Here is a 14,799-nt window from a genome sequence, read left to right as displayed (position 1 = left end):
ATATACAGTAACAGTCACCCTACAGGCAATACAATGGCACTAAATTCCTATCTTTCAATAGTTACCCTGAATGTAAATGGGCTAAATGCCCCAATCAAAAGACACAGGCTATCAGATTGGATTAAAAAACAAGACCCATCGATATGCTGTCTGCAAGAGACTCATTTTAGAACCAAAGACACCCCCAGATTTAAAGTGAGGGGGTGGAAAACCATTTACCATGCTAATGGACACCAAAAGAAAGCTGGGGTGGCAATCCTTATATCAGACAAATTAGATTTTAAACCAAAGACTGTAATAAGAGATGAGGAAGGACACTATATCCTACTTAAAGGGTCTATCCAACAAGAAGATCTAACAATTGTAAATATCTATGCCCCTAACATGGGAGCAGCCAATTATATAAGGCAATTAATAACAAAAGCAAAGAAACACATCGACAACAATACAATAATAGTGGGGGACTTTAACACCGCCCTCACTGAAATGGACAGATCATCTAAGCAAAAGATCAAAAAGGAAATAAAGACTTTAAATGACACACTGGACCAAATGGACTTCACAGACATATTCAGAACATTCCATCCCAAAGCAACGGAATACACATTCTTCCCTAGTGCCCATGGAACATTCTCCAGAATCGATCACATCCTAGGTCATAAATCAGGTCTCAACCGGTACCAAAAGATTGGGATCATTCCCTGCCTATTTTCAGACCACAATGCTTTGAAACTAGAACTCAATCACAAGAGGAAAGTCGGAAAGAACTCAAATACATGGAGGCTAAAGAGCATCCTACTGAAGAATGAATGGGTCAACCAGGAAATTAAAGAAGAATTTAAAAAATTCATGGAAACCAATGAAAATGAAAACACAACTATTCAAAATCTTTGGGATGCAGCAAAGGCAGTCCTAAGAGGAAAGTATATAGCAATACAAGCCTTTCTCAAGAAACAAGAAAGGTCTCAAGTACACAACCTAACCCTACACCTAAAGGAGTTGGAGAAAGAACAGCAAATAAAGCCTAAACCCAGCAGAAGAGAAATAATAAAGATCAGAGCAGAAATCAATGAAATAGAAACTAAAAGAACAGTAGAACAGATCAACGAAACAAGGAGCTCGTTCTTTGAAAGAATTAACAAGATTGATAAATCCCTGGCCAGACTTATCAAAAAGAAAAGAGAAAGGACCCAAACCAACAAAATCATGAATGAAAGAGGAGAAATCACAACCAACACCAAAGAAATACAAACAATTATAAGAACATATTATGAGCAACTATATGCCAGCAAATTAGATAACCTGGAAGAAAGGGATGCATTCCTAGAGATGTATCAACTACTAAAACTGAACCAGGAAGAAATAGAAAACCTGAACAGACCTATAACCACTAAGGAAATTGAAGCAGTCATCAAAAATCTCCCAAAAAACAAAAGCCCAGGGCCAGATGGCTTCCCAGGGGAATTCTACCAAACATTTCAAGAAGAATTAATACCTATTCTTCTGAAACTGTTCCAAAAAATAGAAATGGAAGGAAAACTTCCAAACTTGTTTTATGAGGCCAGCATTACCTTGATCCCAAAACCAGACAAAGACCCCATCAAAAAGGAGAATTACAGACCAATATCCCTGATGAACATGGATGCAAAAATTCTCACCAAAATACTAGCCAATAGGATCCAACAGTACATTAAAAGGATTATTCACCACATAAGTCAAACAGAGAAAGACATGTATCATATGACCTCACTGATATGAGGAATTCTTAATCTCAGGAAACAAACTGAGGGTTGCTGGAGTGGGGGGTGGGGTGGGAGGGATGAGGTGACTGGGTGATGGACACTGGGGAGGGTATGTGTTCTGGTAAGCGCTGTGAATTGTGCAAGACTGTTGAATCTCAGATCTGTACCTCTGAAACAAATAATGCAATATATGTTAAGAAAGAAAAAAAGAAGAAGAAGAATGTAGCAGGAGGGGAAGAATGAAGGGGGGGAAATCGGAGGGGGAGAAGAACCATGAGAGACAATGGACTCTGAAAAACAAACTGAGGGTTCTAGAGGGGAGGGGGTTGGGAGGATGGGTTAGCCTGGTGATGGGTATTGAGGAGGGCACGTTCTGCATGGAGCACTGGGTGTTATGCACAAACAATGAATCATGGAACACTATATCTAAAACTAATGATGTAATGTATGGGGGATTAACATAACAATAAAAAAATTAAAAAAAAAGAAGAAGAAGAAGAAGAAGAAGAAGATAGCAGGAGGGGAAGAATGAAGCGGGGGGAAATCGGAGGGGGAGATGAACCATGAGAAACGATGGACTCTGAAAAACAAACTGAGGGTTCTAGAGGGGAGGGGGGTGGGAGGATGGGTTAGCCTGGTGATGGGTATTAAAGAGGGCACATTCTGCATGGAGCACTGGGTGTTATATGCAAACAATGAATCATGGAACACTACATCTAAAACTAATGATGTAATGTATGGTGATTAACATAACATAATAATAAAAAATTTTTAAAAATTTAAAAAAAAAAAAAAAAAAAAAAAGGATTATTCACCACAACCAAGTGGGATTTATCCCTGGGCTGCAAGGTTGGTTCAACATGCGCAAATCAATCAACGTGATACAATACATTAACAAAAGAAAGAACAAGAATCATATGATCCTCTCAATAGATGCAGAAAAAGCATTTGACAAAGTACAGCATCCTTTCTTGATCAAAACTCTTCAGAGTATAGGCATAGAGGGTACATACCTCAATATCATAAAAGCCATCTATGAAAAACCTACAGCGAATATCATTCTCAATGGGGAAAAACTGAGAGCTTTCCCCCTAAGGTCAGGAACATGGCAGGGATGTCCACTATCACCACTACTATTCAACATAGTATTGGAAGTCCTAGCCACAGCAATCAGACAATAAAAAGAAATAAAAGGCATCCAAATCGGCAAAGAAGAAGTCAAACTCTCACTCTTTGCAGATGATATGATACTTTATGTGGAAAACCCCAAAGACTCCACCCCAAAACTGCTAGAACTCATACAGGAATTCAGTAAAGTGGCGGATAGAAAATCAATGCACAGAAGTCAGTGGCATTCCTATACACCAGCAACAGGACAGAAGAAAGAGAAATTAAGGAGTCGATCCCATTTACAATTGCACCCAAAACCATAAGATACCTAGGAATAAATCTAACCAAAGAGACAAAGGATCTGTACTCAGAAAACTATAAAATACTCATGAAAGAAATTGAGGAAGACACAAAGAAATGGAAAAACGTTCCATGCTCGTGGGTTGGAAGAACAAATATTGTGAAGATGTCAATGCTACCTAGAGCAATCTACACATTCAATGTAATCCCCACCAAAATACCATCCACTTTTTTCAAAGAAATGGAACAAATAATCCTCAAATTTGTATGGAACCAGAAAAGACCCCGCATAGCCAGAGGAATGTTGAAAAAGAAAAGCAAAGCTGGTGGCATCACAATTCCGGACTTCCAGCTCTACTACAAAGCTGTCATCATCAAGACAGTATGGTACTGGCACAAAAACAGACACATAGATCAATGGAACAGAATAGAGAGCCCAGAAATGGACCCTCAACTATATGGTCAACTAATCTTTGACAAAGCAGGAAAGAATGTCCAATGGAAAAAAGACAGTCTCTTCAACAAATGGTGTTGGGAAAATTGGACAGCCACATGCAGAAGAATGAAACTGGACCATTTCCTTACACCACACACAAAAATAGACTCCAAATGGTTGAAAGACCTCAATGTGAGACAGGAGTCCATCCAAATCCTAAAGGAGAACACAGGCAGCAACCTCTTCGACCTCAGCCGCAGCAACTTCTTCCTAGAAACATCGCCAAAGGCAAGGGAAGCAAGGGCAAAAATGAACTATTGGGACTTCATCAAGATAAAAAGCTTTTGCAAAGCAAAGGAAACAGTCAACAAAACCAAAAGACAACTGACAGAATGGGAGAAGATATTTGCAAATGACATATCAGATAAAGGGCTAGTATCCAAAATCTATAAAGAACTCATCAAACTCAACACCCAAAGAACAAAGAATCCAATCAAGAAATGGGCAGAAGACATGAACAGACATTTTTCCAAAGAAGACATCCAAATGGCCAACAGACACATGAAAAAGTGCTCAATATCGCTCGGCATCAGGGAAATACAAATCAAAACCTCAATGAGATACCACCTCACACCAGTCAGAATGGCTAAAATTAACAAGTCAGGAAAAGACAGATGTTGGCAGGGATGTGGAGAAAGGGGAACCCTCCTACACTGTTGGTGGGAATGCAAGCTGGTGCAGCCACTCTGGAAAACAGTATGGAGGTTCCTCAAAAAGTTGAAAATAGAGCTACCATATGATCCAGCAATTGCACTACTGGGTATTTACCCCAAAGATACAAAAGTAGGGATCCGAAAGGGTACGTGCACCCCGATGTTTATAGCAGCAATGTCCACAATAACCAAACTGTGGAAAGAGCCAAGATGTCCATCGACAGATGAATGGATAAAGAAGATGTGGTATATATATATACAATGGAATATTATACAGCCATCAAAAGAAAATGAGATCTTGCCATTTGCAACAACGTGGATGGAACTGGAGGGTATTATGCTGAGCAAAATAAGTCAAACAGAGAAAGACATGTATCATATGACCTCACTGATATGAGGAATTCTTAATCTCAGGAAACAAACTGAGGCATGCTGGAGTGGGGGGTGGGGTGGGAGGGATGGGGTGAGTGGGTGATGGACACTGGGGAGGGTATGTGTTCTGGTAAGCGCTGTGAATTGTGCAAGACTGTTGAATCTCAGATCTGTACCTCTGAAACAAATAATGCAATATATGTTAAGAAAAAAAAAAAAAAGAAGAATGTAGCAGGAGGGGAAGAATGAAGGGGGGAAATCGGAGGGGTAGACGAACCATGAGAGACGATGGACTCTGAAAAACAAACTGAGGGTTCTAGAGGGGAGGGGGGTGGGAGGATGGGTTAACCTGGTGATGGGTATTGAGGAGGGCACGTTCTGCATGGAGCACTGGGTGTTATGCACAAACAATGAATCATGGAACACTACACCTAGAACTAATGATGTAATGTATGGAGATTAACATAACAATAAAAAAATTAAAAAAAAAAAAAAACATGTCCAGATAAATAAGAGCTGAAGGAGTAGACCTGCTTACTAGTAGACCTGCTTTGCAAGAATTGCTAAAGTGAGTCTGTTGGGCTGAAATAAAAGAACACTAGACAGTAACTCAGTCATATGAGAAATAGAGAACACTGATAAAAGTAGTAACTACATAGGTAAACATAAAAACCAGTATCATTGTAGGTTTGGTTTGTAATTCTTCTTTTTTCACCTACAATTTAAAAGACAAATGCATAAAACAATCATAATAAATCTATGTTAATTGGGCACACCATGTATAGAAATGTGATCTGGGACAATAACAATATAAAGGAGAAGGGCAAAACTGTAGAGGAGCCCAGTGTATACTATTGAAACTAAGTTGGTTTTATTCAAACTGGGGTGTTATAAGTTTAAGATGTTAATTATAGTTCACAAGGCAAGTACTATGACAATAACTAAAATGTATACAGACAAGGAAAGAAGGGAATCAAAATGATACACTACAAAATAATCTAATAAATACAAAAATGTAGGAAGTGAAGAACAGAAAACATAAAAGATACACAAAAACAAATAGCTATTTGGCAGAATTAAGTCATTCTTTATCAATAATTTAAGTGTAAATAGAGGGGCGCCTTGGTGATGCAGTCAGTTAAGCATCCAACTCTTGGTTTCAGCTCAGGTCAGGATCTCAGGGTCATGAGAATTGTCATGGACTGAATGTTTCCCCAAAATTATTATGTTGAAGACCTAACCCTCAAGGTACTGAATTTGGAGAGAGATCCTTTGTGGAAGTAATTAAGGTTAAGTGAGGTCATAAGAATGGGCCCCACCCAATAGGATTAGTGTCCTTACAAGAAGAGGCACCAGAAAGCTCATTCTCTCCTCATACACACTGAGGAAAGGCCATGTGAGGACACAGTGAAAAAGCAGTCATCTGTAAGTTAGGAAAAGATCTGTCACTAGAAACTGAACTTGCTTGATCAGGAACTTCTAGCCTCCCAAACTCTGAGAAAATAAATTCCTGTTGCTTAAACCACCCAATCGGTGGTATTTTGGGATCATAGCCCAAGAAGATTAATAAAACAATGCTCTTCAAAGCAATCTATAGATTCAAAGCAATCCCTATCAAATCCCAATGACATGTTTTGCAGAAGTAGAAAAACGCATCCTAAATTTCACATGGAATTGCAAGGGGCCCTCAATAGCCAAAATAATCTTGAGAAAGATCAAAGTTGGAAAAGATCTCACACTTACTGATTTCAAAACTTACTTCAAATCTACAGTAATCAAAACACTGTTACTAGCATAAGGATAAACATATAGACCAATGGAATTGAATAAAGAGCCCAGAAATGGACCCTCCCATATACGGTAAATTGATTTTTTTTTTTAAAGATATTTATTTATTTGACAGAGAGAGAGAGATAGCGAGAGCAGGAACACAGCAGGGGGAGTGGGAGAGGGAGAAGCAGGCTTCCCGCAGAGCAGCCCGATGTGGGGCTCGATCCCAGGACCCTGGGATCATGACCTGAGCCGAAGGCAGACGCTTAACGACTGAGCCACCCAGGTGCCCCACGGTAAATTGATTTTTGACAGGAGTTCCCAGATCATTCAATGGGGAAAGAACAGTCACTTCAACAAATGGCACTAGAGAAACTGGATGTCCACATGCAAAAGAATGACATTGGACCCTGACCTTACACCATATACAAAAATTAACTCAAAATGAATAAAACCTAAACATAAGACCTAAAACTTTAAAACTCCTTGAAGAAGTCATAGGGGAAAATCTTCATGATTTTGGAATTGGCAATTTCTTAACTATGACACCAAAAGCACAGGCAACAAAAAAAATATAGGTATATTTGATTTCATCAAAATTAAAAAAAAATGACACTATCAAGAGAATGAAAAGACAATATAGGAAGGAAATATTTGCCAATCATATCTTATAAGGGTTTAATATCAAGAATATCTACCTATACCTACGTTTATCTCTCTATATAAGCTTATATCTCCTACAACTCAACAATAACAACAGAAAACAATTCAAAAATTGGCAAAGGACTTGAATAGACATTTCTCCAAAAAAGATGGTACAAATGGCCAATAAACACATGAAAAGACGCTCACTGACCCTAACCATTAGGGAAATGCAAGTCCAAACCACAATGAGATACCACTTCAAGGCCGCTAGGATGAATACTATGAAGGAGGAGGAAGGGAAAGAAGAAAGGAAGGAAAGAGGAAATAACAAGTTTTGGCAAGGATGTAGAGAAATTGGAACATTCTGTCATTGCTGTTGGGAATATAAAATGTTATGGCTGCTATGGGAAAGTTTGGCAGTTTCTCAAAAAGTTAAATGCAGGGGCGCCTGGGTGGCTCAGTCGATTAAGCGGCTGCCTTTGGCTCAGGTCATGATCCCAGGGTCCTGGGATCGAGCCCCATGTCGGGCTCCCTGCTCAGTGGAGAGTCTGCTTCTCTCTCCCTTTGCCTGCCTCTCTGCCTACTTGTGCTATCTCTCTGTCAAATAAATAAATAAAATCTTAAAAAAAAAAAAGTTAAATGTAGAGTTACCATATGAACCAATAATTTCACTCCTAGACATACACCCCAAAGAAGTGAGAACAGATACTCAAACAAATACATCTATGTTCATAGCAGCATTACTCAAGCAAACAAAAGGTGAAAAAAAAAAAATCAAGTTTCCATCCACAGATAAATAGATAAAGAAAATGTGGTGTGTATATTTATACTGTGTGTATACATATGCATATGAACATTATTTAATCATCATAATGAGGAATTAAGTTCTGATACATGCTGCAACACTGATGAATCTTGAAAACATGAAATAATGTAAAATAAATATGAAATTATGAAAACATAAGTGAACTAAGCCAGATGAAAAGTACAAATATAGTATTATTCCACTTATATGAAATATCTAAAGCAGGTAAGTTCATGGAGACAGAAAGTAGATGAGAGGTTACCAAGGCCTAGGGGGGAAAGGGAGATGGGGGTCATTGCTCAATGGTTACAGTTTCTGTTTGGAATAATAAAAGAGTTCTGGAACTAGTGGTGAAACAACATTGGTTAAATGTTGTTATACAACATTGTGAATGCACTCAATGCCACTCAATTGTACACTTAAAGATAGCTAAAATCATAGATTTTATGTTATATTTTCCAAAAGAAAGAAAGAAAGAAAGAATGAGGGGCGCCTGGGTGGCTCAGTCGGTTAAGCGTCTGCCTTCGGCTCAGGTCATGATCCCAGGGTCCTGGGATCGAGCCCCACATCGGGCTCCTTGCTCAGCGGGAATCCTGCTTCTCCCTCTCCCACTCCCCCACTCATTCTTTTTCTCTCTCTCTCTCTCCAATAAATAAATAAAATCTTAAAAAAAAACACAAAGAAACAATGAGCTTTGTTGCCTCGTGTAACTGAAAAGTTCAGTGATAATTTCAGATAAGGCTAGACCCAGGAGCTCAATCTATAGCATCATGGACAGGCCTTTCTGCTCCTCTTTGTGCTTTCTTCTGCATTGGCTTTATTCTGAAGCAGTTTCCTTAAACATGGAGGCTCCCAACATTCCAAATCATCAACGTACTCTGGGAAGAAGATACCTCTTTCTTCCTAGATCGGCGGGCTTCATTGTCCACAGCTAGAGCCCAAGAGGAGGGGATGGGTCAACTCCATTCCAAACATAATGATTACAGGTATGAGGTGTCTTCCCAAAGAAAATCTGAAGACATAGGAGAGGATGCTATGCAGGCAAACCCTCAAATGCCCACTATAAGCTTCAGGGCTTCAACAAGAGCTGCTGGCCCCCAGGAGCCTGGATATTCCTTGCCTTTTCAAAATTTTTATTTTTTTAACCTATCTTTTCCCTGGTGTAGAAGTTAGCCAACCATAAAATGATAAGTAATACCAGAAGAAGAAAGATGAGAGTCCTAAACGATCCACTTAGTGGATGATCAAATGCCTGTGTCAATTAGGATTTATTAAGTTGCAAATGTGTTACAAACTGCCTTAATTTAAAAGACAATTTATTGGCTCTTAATACTGAAAAGTTCAGGAGTGGGTCAGCTTTCAGGTGTGGCTTGATTAAGTGGCTTCAACAACAACAGTTGGGCTTGCTTTCTCTTCTCTGAGCCCTGCCTTCTGCTGTGTCTACATCATTCTCAGCTGTCTGGGAGCTCCAGGCTCCCAACCTCTAGGGTCAAGTGGGTAACTCTGTCTGCTCTGAGTGAGAAAGAGAAGCATCAGTCTCCGGGTTTTCCCAGCCAAAGGCTCAGAGCATCCCATAGGCTCTGAACTGGGTCACATGCCCTGTCCTGAGCCAATAACGTGGCTCGAGGACAGTGAAATTTGGACTAGCACCCAACACCATGCACCCCGGAAGCTCAGGCCCTGTAGGGGAGAGGGAGGGATGCTGCATGACCGAAAAATCAAACAAATGTCTGTGATACCTCATGTACTCACAGGAGTTTGGTAAAGATGGTTAGTTGGGGCATTTGGTTGGCAAATTGGGACTTTAGGCTTGATGGCTGTGCTTCCCACCTCCCCACTTCAGGCCCTGTGGTTTCTCTGAGCCTTTCTAACTCAGAATGGTTTCAACACGGGGGAAGAAAGAAGCCAGGATGGGACTGGGGAGATTTGTGGTCCAATCCAATTCTATCCTTTACCAGCAAATGACAGGGTGGAGTGAGCCTGTTGGTCAGGGTCTCTGCTTTCCCCACCCCACAGCCCCTTCTCCAAGAATCTGCTTCTGTCTTACCTGCCGAGTGAGCCCCGCCCCTATGTTAAAACCTGGTCCTCTGAGAAGCAGATGCCAAAACAAGATCAACATGTACGAAATTTATACCCAGTAAAGAAATTTGGGTAGAAACACCTAACACTGCAATACAGTTCTAAGGAAAGTTCAACAAGGCTGTTTTGAGGAGTCCTCAAGCCAAAGATGGCCATGCAAGGAGTCCTACGCCTCCCAGGAACGGGCCTGATAGGATCCCCACCATGCCCAGTGATGAGATGGGAGGCATGGCCTTCACAATGGCTTTCAAGCATATCAGCACCTGGGGCATTACAAGTTCTGCAGAGACCTGGCTGCCACACTCCACTGCTCAGTCACTGTGGGGAGGGTATTTCAACAGGCTGCTCTGCTTGGATCTCTCTGTCAGACTGGAACCCTGAAGCCTGAGGCCAGAGATTGTACACTCAGGTCTGCAGGGGACAGACCGTTCCCTAAATGAGCGGGGGGGGGGGGGGGGGAGGGCTGGGGGAGGTGGCCAACTGGAGATCCAGTTCATCTCAGGGACCTACTGCTACTTAGCTCCAGCCTGCTCATGGGATTCAGGCCCAGCATGATCCCATTCTCCAGGAGAAGCCGATTTCTCAACTTCTTGGTGAAATCACCCAATTTTAAAATATCGGCAACTTAAGAAACAAAACAAAACTGTGTACTAGACAAAAACACAGGTCTGCGGGGTTTATGAGAGGTCGGTCCATGTTGAGGGTAGGCTGAGGCGTTGGGGCCAGAGGTGCTGAGACAGGCCCGCAGAGAGTGGAGAGTGATACAAAGGCGGGGGAGGCTGCAGGGATGTTGGGCCATGAGGCCCAAAAGCAGCGCCCCCAAGAGAACCAGCTGGTCTTGACTCAGCCCAGTACCACTCTTGGGAGAGCAGGTGACCCGCTAGCCTGCAGCAATCTGAGAAGTCCCTGGTTCCTTTCAATCAAATCTCCTTTTCTTCTTGAGTGCATTTAAGTGGGTCCCTCATCCGGAAAGATATTCACACTACCTGAAGTCAAAGATATGTGTTATACGCAAACAATGAATCGTGGAACACTACATCAAATAAATAAACAAATAAATATTTTTTAAAAAGATGTACTACAGGAGTATATTGAGCTGTAAAGCTAAAGTAATCCCAGCAGTGAGGAAATGGCAAAGGCGTGGGCACACAGATCAGTGGGGCAAGTAGAGAGCCCAGAAATAGTCTCATACAAATACAGCCAACTGAGTTTTTACAAGGGTGCAAAGGCGATTCAATGGAGAAAGAATCGTTTTTTCCAATAAATGATCCTAGAACAGCTGGATGTCTATTTGCAAAAAAAAAAAAAAAAGGACACTATACCTACCTCATATTTTACACAAAATTAACTCAAAAAGTTAAGTCACAGACCTAAATGCAAAATACAAAACAATAAAACTTCTAGAAAGAAAACATACAAAAAAATCCGTGTGACCATGATTTGGGCAATGAAAAAATTGATGAATTGTACTTTATCAAAATTAAAAACATTTGCTCTTCAAAATACACTGTTGAAAGCATGAGGGAAAAAAACAAGCCACAGACCAGGAGAAAAATATTTTTAAACCATGTATCTCATAAAGGACTTGTATCTAGAAGGCATCAAGAATTCTTAAAGCTCAGCAATAGGAAAACACACAATCCAATTTAAAAATGGGCCAAAGATCTGAACAGACATTTCACCAAAGATATACAGATAACAAAAAGCATATAAAAAGATGCTCAACACCATTTGTCCTTGGGGAAGTGCAAGTTAAGATAACAAGGGACACTACTACACACCTATTAGAATGGCTACAATCCAAGCAAGAGACGATACCAATTGCTGGCTAGGATATGGAGCAAGAGGAACTCTCTCTTACTGCTGATGGGGATGCAAAATGGTGCAGCCACTTTGGAAGACAGTTTGACCCTTTTGTACAAAGGTAAACACAGACTTAACATACAACTCAGCAATCATACTGCCAGGCATCACCCAGCAAATCTGAACATTTATGTCGACACAAAAACGTGCATGTAAATGTTTATTGCAGCAAAGCAAGGACACAGTGCCAACATGTTGGGTTTAGTTAACACAATATTGTGCAAATCAAGAACAGCCTGTTTTGGATTTATTAATTCCTGTCTTGGAGCTTCACTTTCCCCCAAAAAGGGCAGTGACCTGAGGATTTCTGAGGTATATCCTACCCTGCTGTTGAAGGACTCAGGAATCTATAGATGTCCCCAGGTGAAGCCCGAATATCACCTTGACCTGGCTTCACACTTAGGGTTGCCAGATTTCACAAATAAAAATATAGAACACTCAGTAAAATTTGAATTTCAGGTAACAATACATAATTTTCTATTATGTCCATGTACTATCTGGAACCTATGTGTGCTAAAAACAAATTTGTCGTTTATCTGAAATTCAGCTTTAACTGGGCCTCCTGTATTCGATCTGGCAATCCTCTTCACACTCCCACCTGTGGGAGTCTCCCTGCTCTCCCTCCACATCCATTTACCTACATTGCTTTCAAAATAAACACCTCGGGCAGCGGGGACTAAAGCACTGATTTCAAATCCCTGCCGCAGAATAGCATCACTTTCACTTTCGTGGGCCAGGAACCCAAGATGGAAACGAGGGCACAAGGACAAAAGGAAGCTGGAGGCGGGGAAGTGGGAGAAATGGGAGGGCATCTTAGGTTTGGTCTTAGGTTAGATTCTCAACTTCAGCTGAACACTGAGAGCTTGAAAGAATATCAATGCTTGGATCTGGCCTGGGTGTTGGGAATTTTTTAAGCTCTCCTTCGGTCACTTCCAGTTCATCCCAAGTCCCTGAGGCCAGCCCACGTGCAAGAGGTGGGCGATTAGACTCGCTCTCTTGATGGGACAAATGTCAAAGAACTTGTCATTGTATGTTAAAACCCCCAAACGTACCATTTGAAAAAAGAGGTCTCTGGGATTCATTCCCTATTCTACACTCCACCAGCCCCAGCTACCATCACTGCTCACCTAGAAGAGTCTGGTGGCCTTTTTGGCAGCGTCTCCCTGCCTCCCGTTGCCCACCCCATCTATCCCACCCCTGAACTGGAGTCTCAAGCTCAGAACTATTTGTGGCAACCTGACCATCCTAGGCCTCCAGAAGGCCTAGGAGGCCCACACAGGCTGGCCTTTGTGCCTCTTGCCCTGTCCAGCTCCTCAAGCTCAGAGGCAAAGCCAATCTCACCTACAAACCCATGCTCCCCTGTGCCGCGCATTGCTTAGCTCTCAAATTACAGGCATATCTCCCCTTGACAAGGAATTCTTGCTCCCTCCTTCAGGACTTTCTTCAGACCCTCCTCTGGGAAACCTTCTCTGAGCACCCAAAGGTGGGTCAAACACAGCACCCCATGTGTCCCTTGACTACGCACAGGCCCTTTCACCAATTGTCTCTTAACTTGGTATTGAAGTGTAACGTTCATGCAGAAAAATGCATACATCCTGTGCATAGTTTGATGAATGTTCATGAAGTCAGCATACCTATATAACCAGCTTTCAGATCAAGAAAATAGAACATTTCTAGAAACACAGAGGGTGAATTTCCTCCCTCCCACCGTGACAACCGGGGGCGGGGGAGGGCTCCCTCTCCCAGCCCTGGGACAGCCAGGGATTGGGCCCTTGACCTGCTCCACTATGCAGACTCTGTCCCGGGCCTGTGAGCTAGCGACCCTGGCCCCGCACTTGTGTGAGCCAGGCTGGGGTCCCATTCTTCAGCCTTCAGCATTCCGGGGACATCTGCCTGCCCTTAGTCTCCTGTCCTCCCACAGACCTCGCCAACTGATTCCTCTTGCCTGGAGACACAGAGAGCACCTGTAGTTTTTGCAGCTACAAGACCCCCTTGAAGGAAGAAATGTTTTGGTTAATAATAATTTTCAATGCATGTAAGTCCTTTGTTTTCCATTAGGATTGTAAGTTCCTGTGGGCAAGAAGTCTTTTTTCCCTTTACCCTGAGTCTAGCACTTGGCACAAGCAGAGCTGGGCATGGCTTAATGGCAAGAGGGGGCTCTAGAGCCAGAGGGCCTGGGGGTGAGCCTCAGCCCCTGCACTCACTGTGGGACTGGGGTGGTCCCGAGGCATCTTTAGTCCAGGCTCTTAATCTATGAAGTGGCCTGATGCTTATAATGATTGCCAGCCCTGCGGGCCTCAGGGCCTCTGTGAGGCTCCGATGGAAGTCCTGAAGAAACACCCACTTTTCCATGCTCCATTCACAGCAGCCACACCATCCACATCAGACCAGCCTCTGCTCCCAAGGAGGGGACGCACAAGCAAAGAGTTGACTGATGTCAAGGCCAGCTTCATGGGCATGTGGCTAAGAGGCTCCCACGGGCACTCAGAAGGGCCCCAGGCTTGACTTAGGCTCCACTGTCACTATTTCCAAATTCTTAATTTTTCAACAAGAGGTCCTGCATTTCATATTGCACTGGGTCCCACCAATTCTGTAGCCAGCTCTGAGGAAAATACCATCTGAGGTAACTTGACACCGGATGGAAGAAGCCAGACCCGGGGCGGGGTTGGGGGGGGGAGCACATCCTGTGTGGGTCCATCTGTATGAAGCTTAAAAAGAGGTGACACTCATCTAAAGGGTTAGAAGTCAGGATAGTGTTACCAGGGCTGAGTGGGACTGGGGGGAGTGAACAGAAGGAGTGAGCCCCCAGCCTGGCTCACACAGGCGCCGTCTGCCCCTTCAGCGTCCCTGTCCCTAGCTCCCAGTTCCAGGACAAGGTCGGATTAGTGGAGCTGCTAGGGGCCCAAGCCCTGGCTGTCCCAGGGCTGGGAGAGGGAGGCCCTGGCTCCTCTGGTTCCCACAGCG

This window comes from Halichoerus grypus, chromosome 15 (genome assembly GCF_964656455.1).
Source record: "Halichoerus grypus chromosome 15, mHalGry1.hap1.1, whole genome shotgun sequence".
NCBI lineage: Eukaryota > Metazoa > Chordata > Mammalia > Carnivora > Phocidae > Halichoerus > Halichoerus grypus.
The sequence above is the reverse complement of the archived record's forward strand: the minus strand, read 5'-3'. Positions refer to the sequence as shown.